General features: G+C 47.6%; 1 long non-coding RNA gene across 2 annotated transcripts in view; it reads right to left on the bottom strand.

Annotated features, from left to right (window-relative positions):
* The window catches only part of LOC138110932 (uncharacterized), a 37,448-nt gene extending 26,383 nt beyond the window's left edge, over positions 1-11,065 (bottom strand). For both annotated transcript variants that reach the window (XR_011151165.1, XR_011151166.1), the window contains exon 1: positions 10,960-11,065. This is a non-coding gene — a long non-coding RNA (uncharacterized lncRNA). The remainder of the gene's footprint in view (positions 1-10,959) is intronic.
* Between the last annotated feature and the right edge of the window lie 8,355 nt (positions 11,066-19,420).

The raw sequence follows: 19,420 nt of genomic DNA, 5'->3' as shown, positions 1-19,420 counted from the left end.
CAAAACTCAGTTTTTACCTGTAACTTTTTAACTATTCAATAAAACTACTTTGTTCCTTCTGCTCTGCTTCTTTGGACAGAGACAAAGCAACATATTCAATGCAGTATTACTTTTGCTTTTCACCTTTACTTTCCACCTCATGGATGGTGCTTATCAAATCTGCTTTTGCACCTGTACCTAATTTAAAGGTTATAGTTCATCCTTTAACCCTGCTAACACCACCCGAGAGCCACAGCAGCAGTATTAATTTAGTGGTACCTGGAACTCTGCTCTAAAACCTCAATTAAAAATTTTTAAAAATATTTCTAAGCAATGTTCATATATATAATTATAGATATACAATTGTAGCTATAATATCTATTGCATATTATATTTTATATATTATCTACTATACTTTTTATTATAATATATTATCTATAATATAATAGATATATACATTATACATACAATATAATAGGTAGATACATATCTCAGCATAGAGGCACCATTTTTGATACAACAAACTCCTGTCCTGGGTTTCCCCTGAGCCAACCTCCTTCATGTGTGTAAAAGCATCATTAGGATGCTTTTTGGGTGGCATCCTTGGAAGCCCCAATGGTCACCACCCTCCCAGAGGGAGTTGAAATTTGCTGTGTCTGCATGTGGAAACAGCTCTGCTATCTGTGCCTGTGGTTACCTGGAAATTCCAACAGACAATTTTTGGATTATAATTCCACTACCCGCTCAGCTACCAATTCTTGCAACCTGTCCCTGCCAAGAAAACTCCCGGAGAAATAAAATCCCCTGAAAACCTTGCTCACAATGCTCCAGCTCAGAGCTTGGCAGCTGCCCTCCAAAATTAAGTGATTAAAGTAGTGCTAATGAGACATTCATCCCCTGCACCTTTTTCTTTAAAATAAATATGCAGGGCTCTGCATTACAGGTGCATGCAAAATTGCTTAAATAGACATCTTGGAAGCACAGGAAATAAAAACAAAGGACACTCTGGCAGAAAGTTCCCAAAATACTTGAAAATGTAACTGAAGAAATAACTCTTGTTTTTGGACTGAAATCTGCAGACCTTAGCAGATGTGTCCAAGCTAAACCAAATATCCAGAGAACTGGATCTCCTTTCTGATGAGACATAACGAAGAGCACTGCACTGGCAAGGAGACAGGCTGGAAGAACCTACTGCTCTTTTCCAGCTCTGACTTCCGTGATAGCTCGGAGTTATCCTTAGGCATTGGCTTGATCCATCAATGAAGTTTCTTATTGAAAGCCCAGGCCCCAGGGCTGCCAAACCTACATCCATATTGAACTGGAAGCACTCAAGCATTCATGGAGTGAATAGGATTACAGGACACTCACAGGCGAGCATGTGGGAGTGGAAGCACTGGAAAGATCGTGGAATAAAAGCGGGGTTAAAAATCCACTCAAGAAGAGGAAAACTACGGGGAACGTTTTTTTAAACTTTTTTTTTTCCTAATATTTTAGAAATGCCACCATGGAGGCGTCAACTTAAATTATTAGGGAAAATACTAAGGCAAGTAAAGAAATGGCATTCCACAGACCTGCATGGAGGTGTAAAGGGGATATTTTCAGTGGGGCTTTTTTTCAGGCCCTGCTCTAACAGTACCTGCCATTGTATTTGCAGGGCAGGGTGTCAAATCTGCTTACAGGAATTTTAGCTGCTCTACTTTGCAATCCTTTCTGTTGCAGGGCCCTGCTCCTCTGAAGGTGAAGCCTACAGCAAAACCCTTTCCCCCAACAGCAATGGCAGCAGGAGCAGGCCCCGAGTTTGTAAATACTAACTTCTTTCGAATGTCAGATTATTTACTTTCTGCTCTTCGAATCACCCAGGCCAAATGGACAGGGGCCAAGTTTGTTAACAATAGCTCTTGGCTGGGACACGCTGTAGCAAAGGTTAAATCCTGTTTGCCTTATTCCAGTGTGGAGTCCCATCGACTCCACCACTGGCTTTGGGAGGGCAGCAGGCTTTGACACCAGGACCTGCCCCCAGTTTGGCAGGATGCAGAATTCCCTGAGGCACCCACGGGCACCATGCTGGAGCCTCCAAGCACAGCAGCAAGACCCACCAGGATGAGGGGCTGAACCCCAGCCAGAGGGGGTTTGTAACCATCAGGCACAGCCATTGCTGCCACGCCACTCAGACACATCCATTTGAGCCTTCTCCATGGGGTTGCAGTAGCCATGGTGGGGATCTCAATGAGAAAGGAGATCACAAAATCCCAGAATGGTTTGGGTTGGAAGGGGCCTTAAAGACCGCCTCATTCCAACCCTGCCATGGGCAGGGACACCTTCCATTATCCCAGGTTGCTCTGAGCCCCATCCAACCTGTCCTTGAACACTTCCAGGGATGGAGCAGCCACAGCTTCTCTGGGCACCCTGTGCCAGGGCCTCCCCACCCTCACAGTCACCAGGCCATTCCTGCTTGTCTTGCATGTCTTCATGAGACACCCCTGTTTGCAAGGTCAGGTCTTGCCTCTTCATTGATCAATCATGCAACATCAAGCAGAAGACAGCAGCTGCCATTTCACCAAAAATCTCCAAATCCACACCAAGAAACAAGCACTGTCTGGCATGATGGACCCCCCGAAACACCCTCAGCATGGACAGAGGAGTTGCCTTTCCCAGAAGAATCCCATCTCCATGCAGCAAGGTAGGAACAGCACCCTGCAGGCCTTCCTCAGTCTGTGTATCGTCCTCCTCTTCCTCCCAGCCTTCCTCCTCCCCACTGGTGCCAGTGGTGCAAAACATGCTGATCCATGAGGGCACAGGGTGTGCTTTGCCCGGCGTGACCCGCACAGATGGCTTGCAAAGGAAGCACTCTCACAGCAAAGCCAAGTGGCCACAGGCTCATCCAGAGACATTCCTCTCCTGATTAGGAAGGTTGGGAGGGAGCCAGGGGTGGGTCAGCGATCTCTTTCCTGTGGCTGCAGCCATTCCTGCCATGACTTGGATCACACCTCTCGGAGACACTCTTGGGTCGGGCACAGGAAGTTCACGGCAGCAAACGCGCCGGCGGGGAAGAGGGAAGAGCACAGGGATGGAGGGGAAGTTCACTGGGGTTCAGCCAAAGCTGGATCCGGAAGAACAGAGGTCTGATAAAAAGGAGAGAGGAATTGCAATGGACATGACCCCCAGGGACTCCTCATCCCTTCTCCAGTCAGCACAAGGTGCTGGACACATCGAGAATGAAGAGAGCAGCTCCAAGCAACCCATAGCTTAGAGAGGTTTGAAGAAATGAAGGTGTAGACCTACCACCACACCTCACCTGGGTGAAAATCAAAATCCCCAGGTCGGAGCACAATATTTCTCATTTCTTCTGGCATCCCCAATGCAAACCATCCTGCTGAACTTGGACAGGTTTGCTGTGCTGCACACACTGTGTGCTCCACAACACAGGAAAGACTAAACAAATCTCTCCAGGCAGCCAGGGTCAAGCCATACCATTTTTATCCCCGAAGCCAAGGAGGAGAAGATTGCACTTCCTAGCAGGGAAAATAACGACGCAGCAAAACGAAAAAACAAGGGAAGCATTACTCAAATTATCTCCACAGCGAGTGGAGGGATGGGAGTCCAGAGAACAAAGAGATCAGATGACCAGATGGGACAGATCAAGCTGACCGCAAAGCCTCTGTCCAACATTTTTTGACAACTGCTAGAGCCATATGTTCATGAGGATTGTGGAATAACTGGGAAGGGTGTGTGGACTCAGAGCGAGCCCGACCGCACTCAGAGCTGCGTGGCTGTAGGGTGTGAGCCAGGGAACCTTTGGTGTGTGACCCAGATCCCAGCCCTGCACCCTGTGAAGGGAAAGGGGCTGGTAGATCATTTAGCTCACCTCATGACCGGCTCTGACCAGCCCTTCTCCTGTGTTTCCTGGTGTTTGGTCCACCTCTAATGAGCCATGCTCTGGGGGGAATTCTTAGGTCATTTATTTTGCATCATGTCTGCTAGGAGAGGTAGCAGGACTATGGCTAATTAGGAAAGCAGACAGATAACACCAAACAAAGCCAAGGGCAGAGGGATCGTGTCTGGGCACACGAAGGCTGGGAGTGACCCTTTCTGCCAGCTGCCCCATGGACCTGAACATCAACACTCCTGAAGGCCAGAAGCTGTGCATCCCAAATGGCCCATCCTGCCCTTTGGGCGACGTCCCCATAAAAAACACACTTCCCTCATTTATTTTGTCAGCTGCTCCTTTTGATTACTTAGCGCATTCCAAGGAGTGCAAGGAAATTCGATGGATGACGTCCTGCAAAGTAAAGGTGACAGTTTTCAGGAGTGAGAAGTAATGGCAGATACCACTCCTAGGGATGTGCAGGGACATTCAGCACTGCCCTGAGGCAGTCTGCCACCCACTAATCAGGGGGTCTACTACACACAGCAGACTTAGGACACAGGACCAACCAGCCACCATGGCAGGCAATAGTTTTTCCCTCTAAAATTGAAGCGGAGAGAATTTAACCCCATAATATTACTTAATTTTCACCCTGAGATGAGTGATCAAGGGACCATTTCCCATTGCAAGTTTTCAAACTGCCCCTGCTCTTTGAAAGAGCCTTGGAGTCCTTCTACAACCAGAATAACACTAATAACTTCCAGCAAAAGAAGTAAAACAAGTGCCAAAAAGCCCCAAACGTGGGCAGGGGTGTGCTCCTGTGAAACTTCTGCTGGGGACCCTCAAGACACACCACAGCAGCCCCAAGACCCCTCTTGCACCCCTTTCCCCACCCCCCCAAAGCCCACATAATCCCACACCATTCACTAGATCCCCACATGATCCACAATTTTCTTTCACCTCCAAGAGACCAGACTGCCCCTCCATTGGCAGATCCAGCCTGTGCTCTGTGCTTTGTTGTAACTCCCCAAAACTCCTGACCAGAGAGGAAAACACTGCAGCTTGTTTCTCATCCTAAGGGCCTGCAGGTGTTTTGGGATAGTGCTGCTGGAATTTATATCCCACAGGCTGCTCTTAGGCAGTGGTGGCCAAAAGCTCAGCAAATGTCCATGGACTGAGGCCCTGGTGCTCAGCAGCCTCCCAGTGCCACAATCTCCCAACTCTCCTGCACACAGTGAAGAAGTGAAACCAGAGGAGGCCATGAAGATGATCAGAGGGATGGAACACCACTCCTGTAAGGAAAGGCTGAAGGAACTGAGATTGCTCAGCCTGGACAAAAGGAAGTTCCATGGTGAACTTTTTGTGGCCACTCAGTACCTGAAGGGGCTACACGAGACCTGGAGAGGGACTTTGGACGAGGGCCTGTAGTGACAGGACAAGGGAGAATGGCTTCCCACTGACAGGAGGCAGGGTTAGATGGGATATTGGGGAGAAATTCTTGGCTGTGAGGGGGATGAGGCCCTGGCACAAGCTGCCCAGAGAAGCTGTGGCTGCCCCATCCCTGGAAGTCTTCAGGGAGAGGTTGGACGGGGCTTGGAGCAATCTGGTCTATAGAAGGTGTCTCTGCCCATGGCAGGTGAGTGGAACAAGATGATCTTTAAGGTCCCTTGCCTTAACCATTTTAGGATTCTATGACTCTATGAAGAAAGGAGAAACCCTGTGACCAGAAGCATTCATATTGTGACTCCACCACTCTGGAGTCAGGGACAGCAGAACAGCCAAGAACTCCACAGGGAGGGAGTTTCCCATCACTGTGATGGGAGCGTTTCCCCTCGCCAGGACAGCACATCTGCTCCCCAGAGCGGCCACACTCCACGGGGGCTGCACCCACGTGAGGAGCCCATCCCTCCTCTCTGCCCAGCAGCACTGGGAAGGGGCTGGCTGCACCTCCCCATCCTCCCCCCCTCCCCGGGGGCAGCGAGATTTCCCGGGAAGACGGGAGCAAGAACCAGGTTAGAAACGTCGTGCGAGCCCGTTCCCTGCTGGATAACATAAACAGGGCTGTCGGACACGGGGAGTGCTGCCAGGCTTTGATCAGAGCCAGCTGCACAGCTGGACTCTCCCCACGACCATCGTCCTGCTCCCCTGCCCTGTCCCTGCGGGGGCCTCGTCCTTCTGCTGGGAGAGAAAAGAAGATCTCATGGCTTTGCATCTGACACTGGCAATTTTGGGATGCGGAAGAAATAATTCGGGTTATTCCCCAGCAGCAGCTGGGGGAAAATGACTCCCTGCTTTTGGAGCTGAGAGTTCCCAAGGGGAAAATGGTGCCTTGGGTTTAGGGAATTTTGTGGGCATTTGAGCTCAAATGTAGCTCATTTATGGCTTTTGTCCACCAGCAGAGCCAGGGAGCTGGGGTAGGATCTTCCCATCGGCCGAGCTGCTCATGGCTGAGCCTTCTCCCCTTAGATCACTTCACCCAACCTGGTGAAATGATCCAGGTAAAAAAAATAGGAATTTGGGAAGTGTAGCACTTTTTACAGGTCTGGATCACCCCAGAGATGTGGTTCATGGCCCAGCCTGCAGGTGGTTTCTCATCCAGCAAGGGTCAGTGGGGACATCACATCTCACCTCGCATCCCACCCAGCTGCTTCTCATCCTGTCAGGAATGGTGCTGCTCCATTGTCCCCTGGGATCTGTAGGGGTTGGGCTGATCCTGGCAAACACCCAGCTCCTGGGATCTGAGCACTGAGGGAGGCCAGGGGATGTAGTTCCAGCTGCAGGGACATCCCCTGCCTATGTGCCAACAAGAAGCCTTACAACAAGTAGTCATTTTTCACATCAAGTTTTCCAGAATTCTCATATTTTCCTCCCTGCTACCTTAAGATCAGTTTGACCTCACTATTTTTTCTGTTTTTGTACTAAAAGTTTATGTCTTTCACCTGTTATAAGGCAACCACGGCCTTATGAGAGACAGAGTGAATAAATTAGCTTTTTTTGGTGCAGATTTTGTCCACAACTGTGCAATCCCTGTTATGGTTGAGAGAAAAGTGTCCGAGGCTGGAAAACACCAGCATTTTCTGCTGCAGCCTTTTTCAAAGTAGTAACAGCTCAATGAAGTGGTTAAGAGTTTACAAGGGTTTGGAAAAAATTACCTCCTTTTAGTAAGTGTTAATTATATGACTAATTAAATAGAGAGGAGGTTGAAACACTCTCCTAGTCATAACCTGTGTGCTCCCTGCCCGCTCCTTGCGTGACAGAGAAAACAGGGAATGAATCCTGTTTGGCCTTCATGGCAGGAAGTGGCTACTAAACCAGCTCTAACTTCTAATTTATTTACCTGGGAAGCTGTAGGGAACTGTTTTAAAATTGACCAACGTTCTGCTACTTAAAAAAAAAAAACCCAAACCCACCAGCCATTCAGTAAAAACACATTTGGAACAGTCCAAGTTTTAAGTAAGAGATATAAAAGGCCACTTTGTTTATGTTTTTCAGCAATGGTATGTTGGCTTCTTTTTTTCCTAAATGACGGCGAAGAAAAAAAACATTATGTTAAATCTCTTATCTCCACACAAAGTGGTTGCAGCTATCATAAAACACACACATTGTGTCATTTCAAAACACAAATGGGCTCACGGTCAAACATTCTTCAGATTACCTCCTCTTTTCTTTTTCCTTTATAATTTTGTGGGCATTAATACATTTCAGCATATTCAAGAGAGGTGCTTTGTTCCTCCAGTGAGGAATTAATCACATCCTTCTGGAGAAGCACAAAGAAACCACAGGGTCAGGACTGAGCTGCAATTGCTGCAAAGGCCCCCACGATGCCCAATGCTGTGGCACCAACCTGTACCTGATCCCATGGACTTTTATAGTGCCCAAAAGTGAGGGAATGGGGCTGTGATACAGAAATCTGGGGCCAGCAACAAGATCCAGAGCTGGTCCAGAGCTCTGTTTGACTGCAGGCAGCTCATTTAACCTCCCTGTGGCCAGCAGAATGAGTTAAAAAGCCTCCTTCCACAGGGGATTTCATTTCCATGCAGTGGGACTATATCTCAAACCCTTCAGACCTGGAACCTGAGGACAAAACTGCTTTTTTTGATGATTCCAGGATGATCTGAGCTCACCAGGCTGCCACAGGCAAGCTGGCAGGGAGGACAGGCACTTCTATCCACCGCCTTCTCCCTCCCCACTGCCAAAATCCAGGCTCGCACATCTGGCCAGCTCCCACCCACCTGGGCAGGTCCCGCTGTTTGAGGGCAGGGCGTAAAACCCTGGGCCAACTCCAAGGAGAGAGCATCAGCCAGCCCCAACACGGGGGCAGCTCAGCCAAAAATTAGGCTCTAAATATAACAAAAACATGGGAGGTGGAAAGCAAACAGTGCCTGTTAAGGTGTGCTGCGCCTCAGAAGGGTACGTGGGAGAGGTGACAGCACAGCTGCAGGCTGCCCTGACTCACTGAATGTCCTGCAAGTCAAGAAGAAAATTCTGCCAGCACAGCCAAAAGAATATTTTTGGCACAAAAAAGGATGTTTCGGCAAAGCTCAGCGCTCCTGATGCTGCTGGGGCTGTTGGGTACCTGCTGGCCACCTGAGCAAAGGGAGGGGTGCCCCATTTTCCCGGAGCCTCCACAGCTCCTCCAGGACATTTCCCTTGGAGATGTTATGCACCCCAGAGTCCTCCTCCATCTCAAACTCCCTCCCAGTGCTGTTGGAGACCTGTTTGACTCAGAGATTTCCGTGATGCCTGCTGGTTTTACTTCCCACATCCTGCCCCATTTCAAGGTGACTCAGACAGTGATGTTTGAGTCATGTTTGAAGATGTTGAACCCAAGGGATGACGCTGAGATGACCCAAAATTACAGGTGGATTTTCCAGCCCTCACTCATGAGTGTTTCCACCTCCTCCTCTTTCTCTCTCCTTTTTGTTGCTTTTAAAGGCTTGTGGCTGCAGACAGCTGAGAAGAGGATGTCATGCAGGGACATGACAGTGGGTGTTCCTGGGAGGAGTGGCAGGGGGGAAGTGGCAGTACCAACAGACTGGGGCTCCTCCTTGGGCAGGTGCAGATCATTGATATTTGGCTGGGTGAAGCAGCCATGAGGTGTTCCAGCCTGTGAGGAGGCAAGGGAGAGCCTTCCCCTCCCATCCACCTGCAGCTTTTTTACTCCACAGTGATTCTTCAGCCTCCATTCACTTTCAAACGATGTCATTAAAGAGCTTCCAAATAAGCATCTAATAAAGGAACAAGCAGGAGGAGTGACAAAAACTTGGACGTGAAAAGAGGTACTTAGATTTTTGAAAATGAGGAACCAGAGGAACAGAAATAGTCAGAGTTTCTGATCAGTGGCACCTGGCCAGCACACACGACCAGCCACCACCAGCGTGGCCAGTCAGCTGGTACCACTAAAGTTTGTGCTATCACAACACCCCAGTCTCACCACAGCAGAGGCAGCCTGGGGCTGTGGAGATCTTGAGCATTGAGGACCCAAATCCACCAGAAACCAAGATTTGTAGGTGGTTTGAACCCCAGAATTGACCTGCATCCTCAGGGTTGTGCTTTGCTTTGATAGTTTGGTGAGCTTGAAGGTCTGGTACTGCCACAGGGACACCTGAGGGTCAAACAGAGACAACCAAACCACCCCTGGCTTGGGGAGAGGTTTCCTCCTCCTGTAGCAGTGGGAACTTAGAGGAATCACAGAATCACAGAATAAGCTGAGCTGGAAGGGACCCACAAGGATCATCAAGTCCAACTCCTGGCCCTGCACAGCACCATCCCCAAGAGCCACACCCTGTTCCTGAGAGCATTGTTCAAATGCTCCTGGAGCTCTGGCAGGCTGGTGCTGTGACCACTTCTCTGGGGAGCCTGTTCACTGCCTGACCACCCTCTGGGGGAAGAACCTGTCCCGAATATCCAGCCTAGACCTCTCCTGACACTACTCCAGGTCACTCCCTGGGTCCTGTAACAGGTCACCAGAGAGAAGGGATCAGCGTCTACTCCTCCTCTTCCTCCCATGAGGAAGCTGTAGACTGCAATGAGTTCTCCCCTCAGTTTTCTCTTCTCAAGGCTCGACACACCAAGTGCCCTCCGCCCAACTGAACCCCACAGGTCTCTGCCCACCAGCAGCCAGCTGGACGCTGCCAGACCCCATCAGCAGGAACCAGGACCAAAGGCTGGAGAGAGAGTGTCCTCTCCAGGTGATTCACACCCACCTGCCCTAAATCCATGTTGGTGGGAATGCAGGACATGACACACACTGAAACCACCGTCACTTTGCAAATCCATCCTTCCCTCCACCCTGCCAAACCCAAACTCTGAGCTGGTCCCCCAGAGCCAACTACCCCAGAGAGAGTCAAGAGCGAAGAGGGTAAATGAACAGCAGGTACCCAAATATTCGACATGTAAAAGGTTAAAAGCAGCACAGACTGTGAAAACAAAGGCTTGGACTTCAAAACAAGCTGAAAGCACCATTTCAGGGAAATTTCTGAAAGTGTTTGTTACCGCTAGTGCCACGAAAGCGACGGATTTAAGGAACTTGGACATGCTGCAAACAGGCTCTGTTTGCTGGCCGTGAGTCACCCGCTCCGAGCGGGCATGGCCAGCAAACAAACCCCCGGAGCACCACACAAACACTGATAACACTTGCACCAGGCAACAGCCACAGGACCTTTCAGCAGCTGAACTAATCTATTCCCACTGCTACGCTGCGTTACTTCAGACACAAAGTGGGGAATTATTTTTTTTTTGCTTTCCCTGCTAATTAACATTTGTTCGCGCACAAAATGCAGAGGCCGGTGCCAAGCGGACATACCTAGATAGAGCCTAATATTAGATTTCACAAAAGCATTCATCCTGTCTAAACAAACATCCTCCATAGAGTGTTAACCTCAAAATCTTTGCCCAAACAGATGTTCCCACCGCGGGCACGGCTCGGCATCGTTTCCCGGGACGAAGCGAAGCCTCCACATCCATGACCATCCCCAATTAACCCAGGCATCGACAGGAAAACACACTGTTATTTTAGGAAGCTTTGCAGAAAGTTTCCTTTCGAATTTAAAACCGGATCAGTCATTTTTTGTCTCTAGCAGAGGCTTCATTTAAGGTCTGTTCGAGTTACTCACTTTTTGTTACAGCCACAGACAACGTCCTGCTTTTAACAGTGGAGAAATTTCGCTGGCAAATGATACAGGGTATTGATTAGCCAATATGTGGTTCAGGTCTGGTCTAACAGGCAGGAGGCTGAAATGGGAAAGCAAGTTTTTTAACAATTTGTTATACACGGTAGCAAGAAAAACAGGAAGTAGGTGTTTATTAGCAGTTTCCAAATATACCAGCCAAAATAAAACTCCCCGTGCAGTCTGAGGTATTCAAAATACAGCGACGACCAGAATTCCTCAGATTATAAGAGGGTAATTAATCACAAACAGTGTTCACAGACCAGTGATTTGGAAACTTCCTTTTTATTGAGGATCTGGATCAAGAGCAAACTTCAAAGCAAAACTAATTGATCTGAGATTCATTGCGTCTGGGCGATAAAGCAAAAAAATAAAATATCATTCTGACGCAGCCAGGTCCGTGGTTTACATTCATCCTGCCCTGACAGCCTGTAAAGCACATTAAAAAGCCGTTTTTCACTGAATGCTATAGCTCTGACCTATTGCAACATAAAAGCTATTCATACACGGGAGACTGTTGCTTCCTCACAATCAGTGTATTGCACCCAAAGCCAGCCGTGTTATTCCAGGCTTGTTCCTCAGGAATGTGAGCATATCTTGGAGACTGATTCATAAAAGGAAGAGAGCAGCCCACTTCTGGGCCAGGCTCACATGCTTTATTCAGAAGTGAAATTTTCTGAATTTTGCTTGGCTCCAGCAACTCTTAACTCTGCTGGAGCCAGGAGTGCAACTTGAAGTGAGCAGCTCTGTCCTTTTTCTAAAAATTGTCAGGAAATAGTGGGGTTCACCAATTTTTCTCCATCAAGGTTGTATGCACATCCCAGCCAGGACACTGCCATTCACCAGCAGCCAGAATTCATTGAAATATTTGTGATTTAAGCTGTATAATTTGTCACCTAAATCATCTGTTTTTTTAACCTTGTCCTCCCCTAGAGGATTCAAAAGGCTCCAGTGATATCTCCATGAACACACAGCCCCACTCTAAATCCATATGCCATAAGACAAAAAAAGAAGTAAAATCAGTAAGCTTTCAAAGGTATTTTCTCCACATCTGCTCTCCTGGAATGTGCCATAGATACTCCCAGTCCCACATGGGATATCGTCATCTGATTTCACAGGTGGCTGAGGCAGAGCCATGGGGCAGCTGGATTTTTACAGGGTTAATTTTCATGTCAGACTGGAATGGCATGGATGGATACAGAGTTTAGAAGAAGGGGAGAGTTGGTTTCTTCTTTGACTGTAATAGATTCCCAGGCTGAAAGCACTCACACCAAGAGGACCTTTTCAGTCGGAGAATGGTTTGGGTTGGAAGGAATCTTAGGGGGTTCCACCCCCTGCCATGGGCAGGGACACCTTCCACTAGCCCAGGCTGCTCCAAGCCCCGTCCAGCCTGGCCTTGGACACTTGCAGGGATGGAAGCTTCCAGCCTCAGCTTCTGTGGGCACCCTGTGCCAGGGCCTCTCCACCCTCCCAGCCAAGAATTCCTTCCCAATATCCCATCCATCCCTGCCCTCTGGCAGTGGGAAGCCATTCCCTCTTGCCCTGTCCCTCCATCTGTTTTCCCCAGTCCCTCTCCAGCTCTCCTGGAGTCCCTTTAGGCCCTGGAAGGGGCTCTGAGCTCTCCCTGGAGCCTTCTCTTCTCCAGGTGAACACCCCCAGCTCTCCCAGCCTGGCTCCAGCCCTCAGAGCAGCTCCATGGCCTCCTCTGGACTCGCTCCAGCAGCTCCACGTCCTTCTGGATGTTGGGAGCCCCAAAGCTGGACACAGAACTCCAGATACTTCCATCTATGCTCCTCCTTTGTTTTTCTGGATAGTCTGAGGAGTCACTGGCAAATAAATACTGAGGTGATTCCCCCTTCAGCCCCAGACCCCGCCAGGGAGTTCTGCATCCCAAGGTGTGTAAATGACCAATTCCTTGGAGAAGAAACTCTCCTTTCAGGTGCCCCTGGGCAGGAGATGAGCCCTGGCTCTTCTCTCCCAGAAGAGTTCTCTGGGGGTGAAATCTGGGGAAAGGTCTTGATCCTGCTAGGAAGACAGAAGTCCCAGTCAGACCGTGGGATGGGGTGTGCTTGGATCACACATTAAACCCTTCCAAAGCCAAGACTTCCCACTTCAAACTCTGTCAAAACACAGACGATGCGGATGCATCCAATTTATTCTCAATAGGTTTTGCAGACTTTCACTTTGTTGGGCTGCTTTCCTGGAATCAAAGACAGAAATCTCTAAGCTGCCAGATTGCCAAAACCTCTGATAAAGATTTAATCCTAAATGCAGGCTGTGATTATTTGACTTTTATTCGCTTTTTTTGTCTATTGTCTGCTGCTATCTTCACCTGTGTCATCTGCTCTCAGCCAGGCAGCCCAGTGCTGTGAACAGGAAAGATCACCACGAACAAAACCTTTTACAAGGGATTAAATTTCATCTAAAAGCATGTAATTCTCCATAGCCAGGAGCAGTTTCTAATCTTCATATATAGGAACTTACAAGGCAAGGAATTCAAAGCCACCGGATTAAATGAAAAATGTGAATGAAAAGCTACATGCTGATACTCAGCTGACCTAGGCAAGTTACTGTACATTTTTCAAAGTTTTAAATTACCACTAATGGAAAACGTGGGGAGTAAGGCTGAAGTGTCTCTCTACATCATTCCTTAAAAAAAAAAGAAGTCCAAAACAATGAATGAATATTTTCAGCTTAGCCCCTGATGCTTTCCAACACAGTTGGCCTCACTTTGCTCTCACTGTATAGATCAGCAGGTATCATCGGATTAGATTAAGACCAGCTGTTAGTTTCTAGTAAAGGAATTTCCCAAAAAGGTAAAATATAATTCAAGCTTAGCAGCCTAGATACTTTGGAAGAATAAAAACCTCCGCTCGTGACTGTAAAAAGCAGAGAAAAAGACATTATAAAGCATTTAAGAGCTTTGGTTCCAATTATTTTATATTAAAGGATAGGTAAGCTTAAATTGCTCAGACTCTTTATAAAAATAAAAGGGATTGTAAATAAAATTGGAAACAGATATACAACAACTGAGTTCCCACAGGTGCATTTTCTTTACTGGGGAAATACCCGTGTGAATTTCCAGTTTCCCATCATGTAAGGGGAGACAATGAATTCTGAAGTTACCCCGTTTGCCTTCAGACTTTGCCACAGAAGAAGAAACCTCTTGTCTCTTTAGACCCCAATGTCCCTCTGTGTGTCTCACACCAAAGCAAAGGTTTGTGCTGCCTGCCGGGGCTCAGCGCGAGATCAAAGCTCTGGGCCACTCACAACAAAACAAGAGGTAAAGCCCAAAGAATCAAAGAGACAAAGGAAAGGTTTAAGAGATAAGGATCAGCCCCAGATATGATATTTCATCCAGATCAGATCCGGTGCAGAAGTTCAATTCAAAGTTCATAAGACAAAAATACAAAAGAGATCAGCTCCGAGGTTTTGTTGTTCTCTATCTCTCCAGGTTCACAGTGACATTACCATCTTCCTGGCAACAAAGGTTTCACCTGTATTATGCAAAACCATGGAGCTTATCTCATCTCCTGCTCCTGGCTATGCATCTGCTCAAATATGAATTTCAGGCATTTATAATATCCTTACCCAGCCCTACACCAAACGCCTCCAGCTGCATCTCACCAACAAGATGTGACATCCTGGGGTAACCAACCAAACCAGAAACTCCTTTCCTCTGAGAAAGGCATCTCTCCACTCACTGAAGCTCCACCAAGTTGAAACATCTGGAGGGTTTTTTTAAAGACCAGGAGAGAAAAAAAGTGCACCTCTGGATTTGTCAGAAGTGCCAAACCTGGTGCATGTTATATTTACAGCCATAACAGTCTTGGCTTGCAGGGGAGTGCTTGGGAATTACTTGGTTGAAAGAGTCCATTTATCAAGAGTTTAGGAATGAGAGGATGATGGCTGTGGAGGTCTGTACGTGTTTGGAGGTAGGGAAGGCAACTGGGAACTGAGATGTCATCGCCCTTGGGCGAGGTGCACACTTGGCAGTGCCTCCCCTGGGAGCAGCTCTTCTGAATGAAGTGAAAAGAGCATCACTGACTCTCAGTTGCTGCAGGCAGGACTAAAGGGACGGCAGGATGCTGTGCTCCACAAAATCCTACAGCTCTTTCAAGCTTTTATAAAAATACAACCAACATCTCCCTCTCAGTGTTACAGACCCTCAGCTTTTTTCATAGAATATCCTGAGTTGGAAGAGACCCACCAGGATCAGCTGGCTGGCCCTGGCCCTGCACAGACACCCCACCAATCCCACCCTGGGCATCCCTGGCAGCGCTGTCCAAACGCTCCTGGAGCTCTGGCAGCCTCGGGGCCGGGACCATTCCCTGGGGAGCCTGGGCAGTGCCCAGCACGCTCTGGGGGAAGAACCTTTTCCTGATATCCAACCTAAACCTCCCCTGGCACAGCTCCAGCTGTTCCCTCAGGCCCTGTCCTGTCACAGTGGATGGATTCATGGATGTAGCTCCTACCAGCCAGTTCCCAGGGCAGCCCCAGCTGCTCCAGACCAACACAAACCTTTGGGGTGAGCAGGTCACAACTGGCACGGGCTGGGCACTGCCCATCCACAACTTCCATGCAGGAGAAGAGCCCTGAGCGTGGCAGGGATGCTTTGCACCAGCACGCAGAGAGCCCCGAGGGATGCAGAGCCTTGGGAAAGGGTTCAACAGGACTATTTACCATGGGGTTTTGAAACAGCTGTTGCCTAAACACAAATGTGATTATATCACTTGTCAGTCCCAGTGGTGTGCAGACACACAGGTTATTTCAGGCAGGGCTGAGCAGAGCACTGAGTTCCCTTACAGCAGGTGAGGTTTCTGCCTGAACCCACATCTAGCAGAGCCTGCTCTGGCATCTTCACACCCTTCTGCTGGCTTTCCTCACCCCACTGCTCAAACAGAGTCACTGTGTTTCACAAATATTTACTGGAATACTTATTTCACCATGTTGAAAAAGAGGACTCACTACCTCATGAAGCACCAAATCAGAGGCAGCAGCTGGATGCAGTAGAAGACACAGGAAAATCAAGGAAAGGTTTGGCAGGAATGATGAGCACCTTTCTGTGCACTGTGTGAGGCAGCTGTCCCTGCCTCCCTCTTAGGCAGAGCTGCACAAAGCTGCGTGGAAAAAAAAGCAAAGAAAAAGGGATTTAGGAAAGTGCAAAAGAAAAAAATAACTAGAAGACCCAGTTCTTAAATTTGGTGAGTGCTGCAGGCTTGTGGTCAGGTTAGGGCAGTTAAATATGTGCTGTAAATATACAGCAAATGGGTCAGGGCTCCACACAGCATCCATTCTCTTACAGGGATGCTTTTGGCATTAAAATATTGAAGGACATCGCCAGGCCTTGGGGGGGGCAAATGCCCCCAGTGACAATGGGATTGCACCTGAACCATGGGATCTGTGCACAGCCTTGCAGTGAGGTCACCCTGATGGCACAAGGGCAAAGATGCATTTTCTGAACCAGTTGGAATCCATGGTGCTTTCCCAGGCAGCAGTGCAGCCCTGGATTATCCCACTTTCCACCATGAAGGAATCTGGACCCCAAGCACCAGGGCCTCCTGAAGGGGCCGGGCTGTGCTTGTGGGGAGAACTTGTGGAATGGAGGAAGCCATGTGTCTGTTCCAATACTTTCTGCTCCAAAGGAGGTTTGGGAATGACTCACTCACAATCCTCAGACATGTGAAGACCCTGGAGAATCAGAGGCAGCCTGGAACATGAAGATTGTCCCCACCACTGTTTATCTGATGCAGCACAAGAGCGTCGCTCCAGGGGTTTTGTTTTGGCCAGGGGGGATAATTGGCTCCCTGTCAACACCACAGACAAACCCACCTCCTGGGGGATGGGGGGTTTTTCATTTTGCCCCCAGAGATCACACACACCTTCTGAAGTTCCCTCACATGTGGTCTCCCAAGGTGCTTTCACAACCTCCACACCACGGGTACATCAGCCAAGCAGAATTCCAGACTCATAAATCTCCCAGCAATTACGAGGCCTCATTCAACCTCCCCGTGAGATAAAACAACCTCTGCCCTGTGGTGTCATGATGGGATTTTTTTTTTTCTTTTTTTTTCCTCTCTTTCTAACACATTGAGCTGGTGAAATGACAAGATGGAAAGAGGTGGGATTGTCCAGGATGATCCTTCAGCAGAGCCTGACTACACTGCAGTGATTGGGAAACCTGCACCACTGCTGGGACCCATGGTTGGGTGGTAGGGAAAAAAACTAGGTGAAAAAAGTCACAATATAAAAATAAATACATAATGGGAATAAATATATATACATATAATGTGTTTATATAAATAATTATAAATAAATAAAAATATAAATAAATATATCAAGATAATAAATATAAATATATGTTCACAGAACAATATAGTTTAGACAAGACTATGCCAGAAGTAAAAATAACAGGTTCTTTAGTGCTGCAGTTGTGGGGTTACTACTACTATTATTATTATTATTATTATTATTATTATTATTATTATTATTATTATTATTGCTATTATTATTATTATTATTTCCTGTCATAGTTGTTGATATTGTCATTATTATTATTTTTTGCTGTATGTAATTACTTCAGCTCTTACAAAGGAGAACCTATGGCAAGACAAAGAAAAATTTAAAAAGAAGATGAAAAAAACCCCAAGTTTAAATTTGCTGTTGTATTAAGCAGTCTTGAAGCTTTGATCTGAAGAAAATGCCAAAAAGAGCAACCAAAGTGTTCTTACCTGGACTCTTGTCACAGCAGTTTCACACCTGGTGAGTTCTTAAGAAGGCTCAAACAATCAGGTGGAGTTGAATAAAATTCAGAATTTCAGTCCCTTGGACATCTCTAATATCCTGTCACCTGTTTAGATATTTTGTTAGAATTAAAAAAAAACCCAAATTAAAATATCACAAAGAATGTAAAATGAAAAGGTTGGGGAAATTTCTGTGTCAGAATCAACACTTAAACTAAAATGAAACTAAATTCATAACATTAAATGAAAAATAATAAAATTAAGTTAAAATAAAGTTCAGAAGGTGTAGTTCAGAAAATGCAATTTTTAAATTTTTCACTGAAACAAATCAGGCTTCCTGGAATTTCAAGAGACAGAGAAATGGGGATTTTACCCTTTTTCTTTGACCAAATCCCATCTTTTACTGGAAAAAAAATACAGTTATGAAAACTGTAAGTGAATCTGTTAAACCATGATTTGTGGGCCCCACATGAGCAAAGGTGAAACAATATCCTTGTCCATAATCCCATGGAGCTCACAGCAATTACATGAAGCTGGAACAGCATTTGTAGTTACATATTTTTAGATCCTAAAGGATTTCATCCTTCCCAGTCCCAGGACACTGAACCAGCCCATCTTTTCCTTATTTCCTCAGACAAACAGTAGAATCACAGAATGGTTTGGGTAGGAAGGGACCTTTAAAGGCCACTTTTTTCCACCCCCTGCCATAGGCAGGGACACCTCCCACTATCCCAGGTTGCTCCAAGCCCCATCCAGCCTGGCCTTGGACACTTCCAGGGATCCAGGGGCAGCCCCAGCTTCTCTGGGCACCCTGTGCCTCACTGCCTCACTGCCCTCATCATAAATAATTTCTTCCTTTATCTAGTCTGAGTCTGTCTATTTTTAGTTCAAACCCATTATGCCTTGTCCAAGCATCACCAGTTGGGATCCACCAGGGAGTGACAGAGGAACCCAGTTACTGCTGAGAAAGGGAAGAATTCCCAGCCCTGTTGGCATCACTGGGTGACAGCCGAGCACGAGCAGCCCCTCCAGGCTCTTCAAAGACTTCCTGCAAGTCCTTCTTGACTTGCCACAGATTCCCACTGCTGGTTGTCCAATATCTGGAAAACGTGGGAAAGAGCTGATTTACTGGATTTTGCTTCCCTTGCCAAGCTCTTTAGGAGCGAAGTCATGGGTACCCTGCACAGGGCACTCAGACTTTCCTGTGCCCCCATCAGCAATGGAAAGCTGTTGGAGTTCAGTGGGCAAACAGCTTCCTCTGGAAAGCTCTTCCCTCTCCAAACACGTGACTGAGCTGCTGGACACGGCTCAATTCAGCAAAGTCATCAAGTTAAGTCATCTGAGCACATTTTTGCAGCGAGAGGAGGCTGTGTGGTGGGCTGGTTTGGGAGAACAGTTGGATGCAAACCTCCCTGGGGGGAACAGATGCGGATGACATGCTGGAGTCCGGCTGGTTTTCATACAGCACCGTCCACTCCAGCTCCCCAGCTTTACTGCAGCCATTCCACACTGGCCAAACACAGACCAGGGGTGGTACTAAGCCATTTCTACACCTGCCTTCTGCCACAGCTCATCCCAGAGCCCACTGGAGGGGCCTCTCTGCTACCTGGCCCAGAGCAGAGCAGCTTTGGGGCGGCTCTGTGCTGTTATTGTTGCTGGTCCTG

This window comes from Aphelocoma coerulescens, chromosome 5 (assembly GCF_041296385.1).
Source record: "Aphelocoma coerulescens isolate FSJ_1873_10779 chromosome 5, UR_Acoe_1.0, whole genome shotgun sequence".
In the NCBI taxonomy this organism is placed as follows: Eukaryota; Metazoa; Chordata; class Aves; order Passeriformes; family Corvidae; genus Aphelocoma; species Aphelocoma coerulescens.
This window is presented reverse-complemented; position numbering and strand designations above follow the sequence as displayed.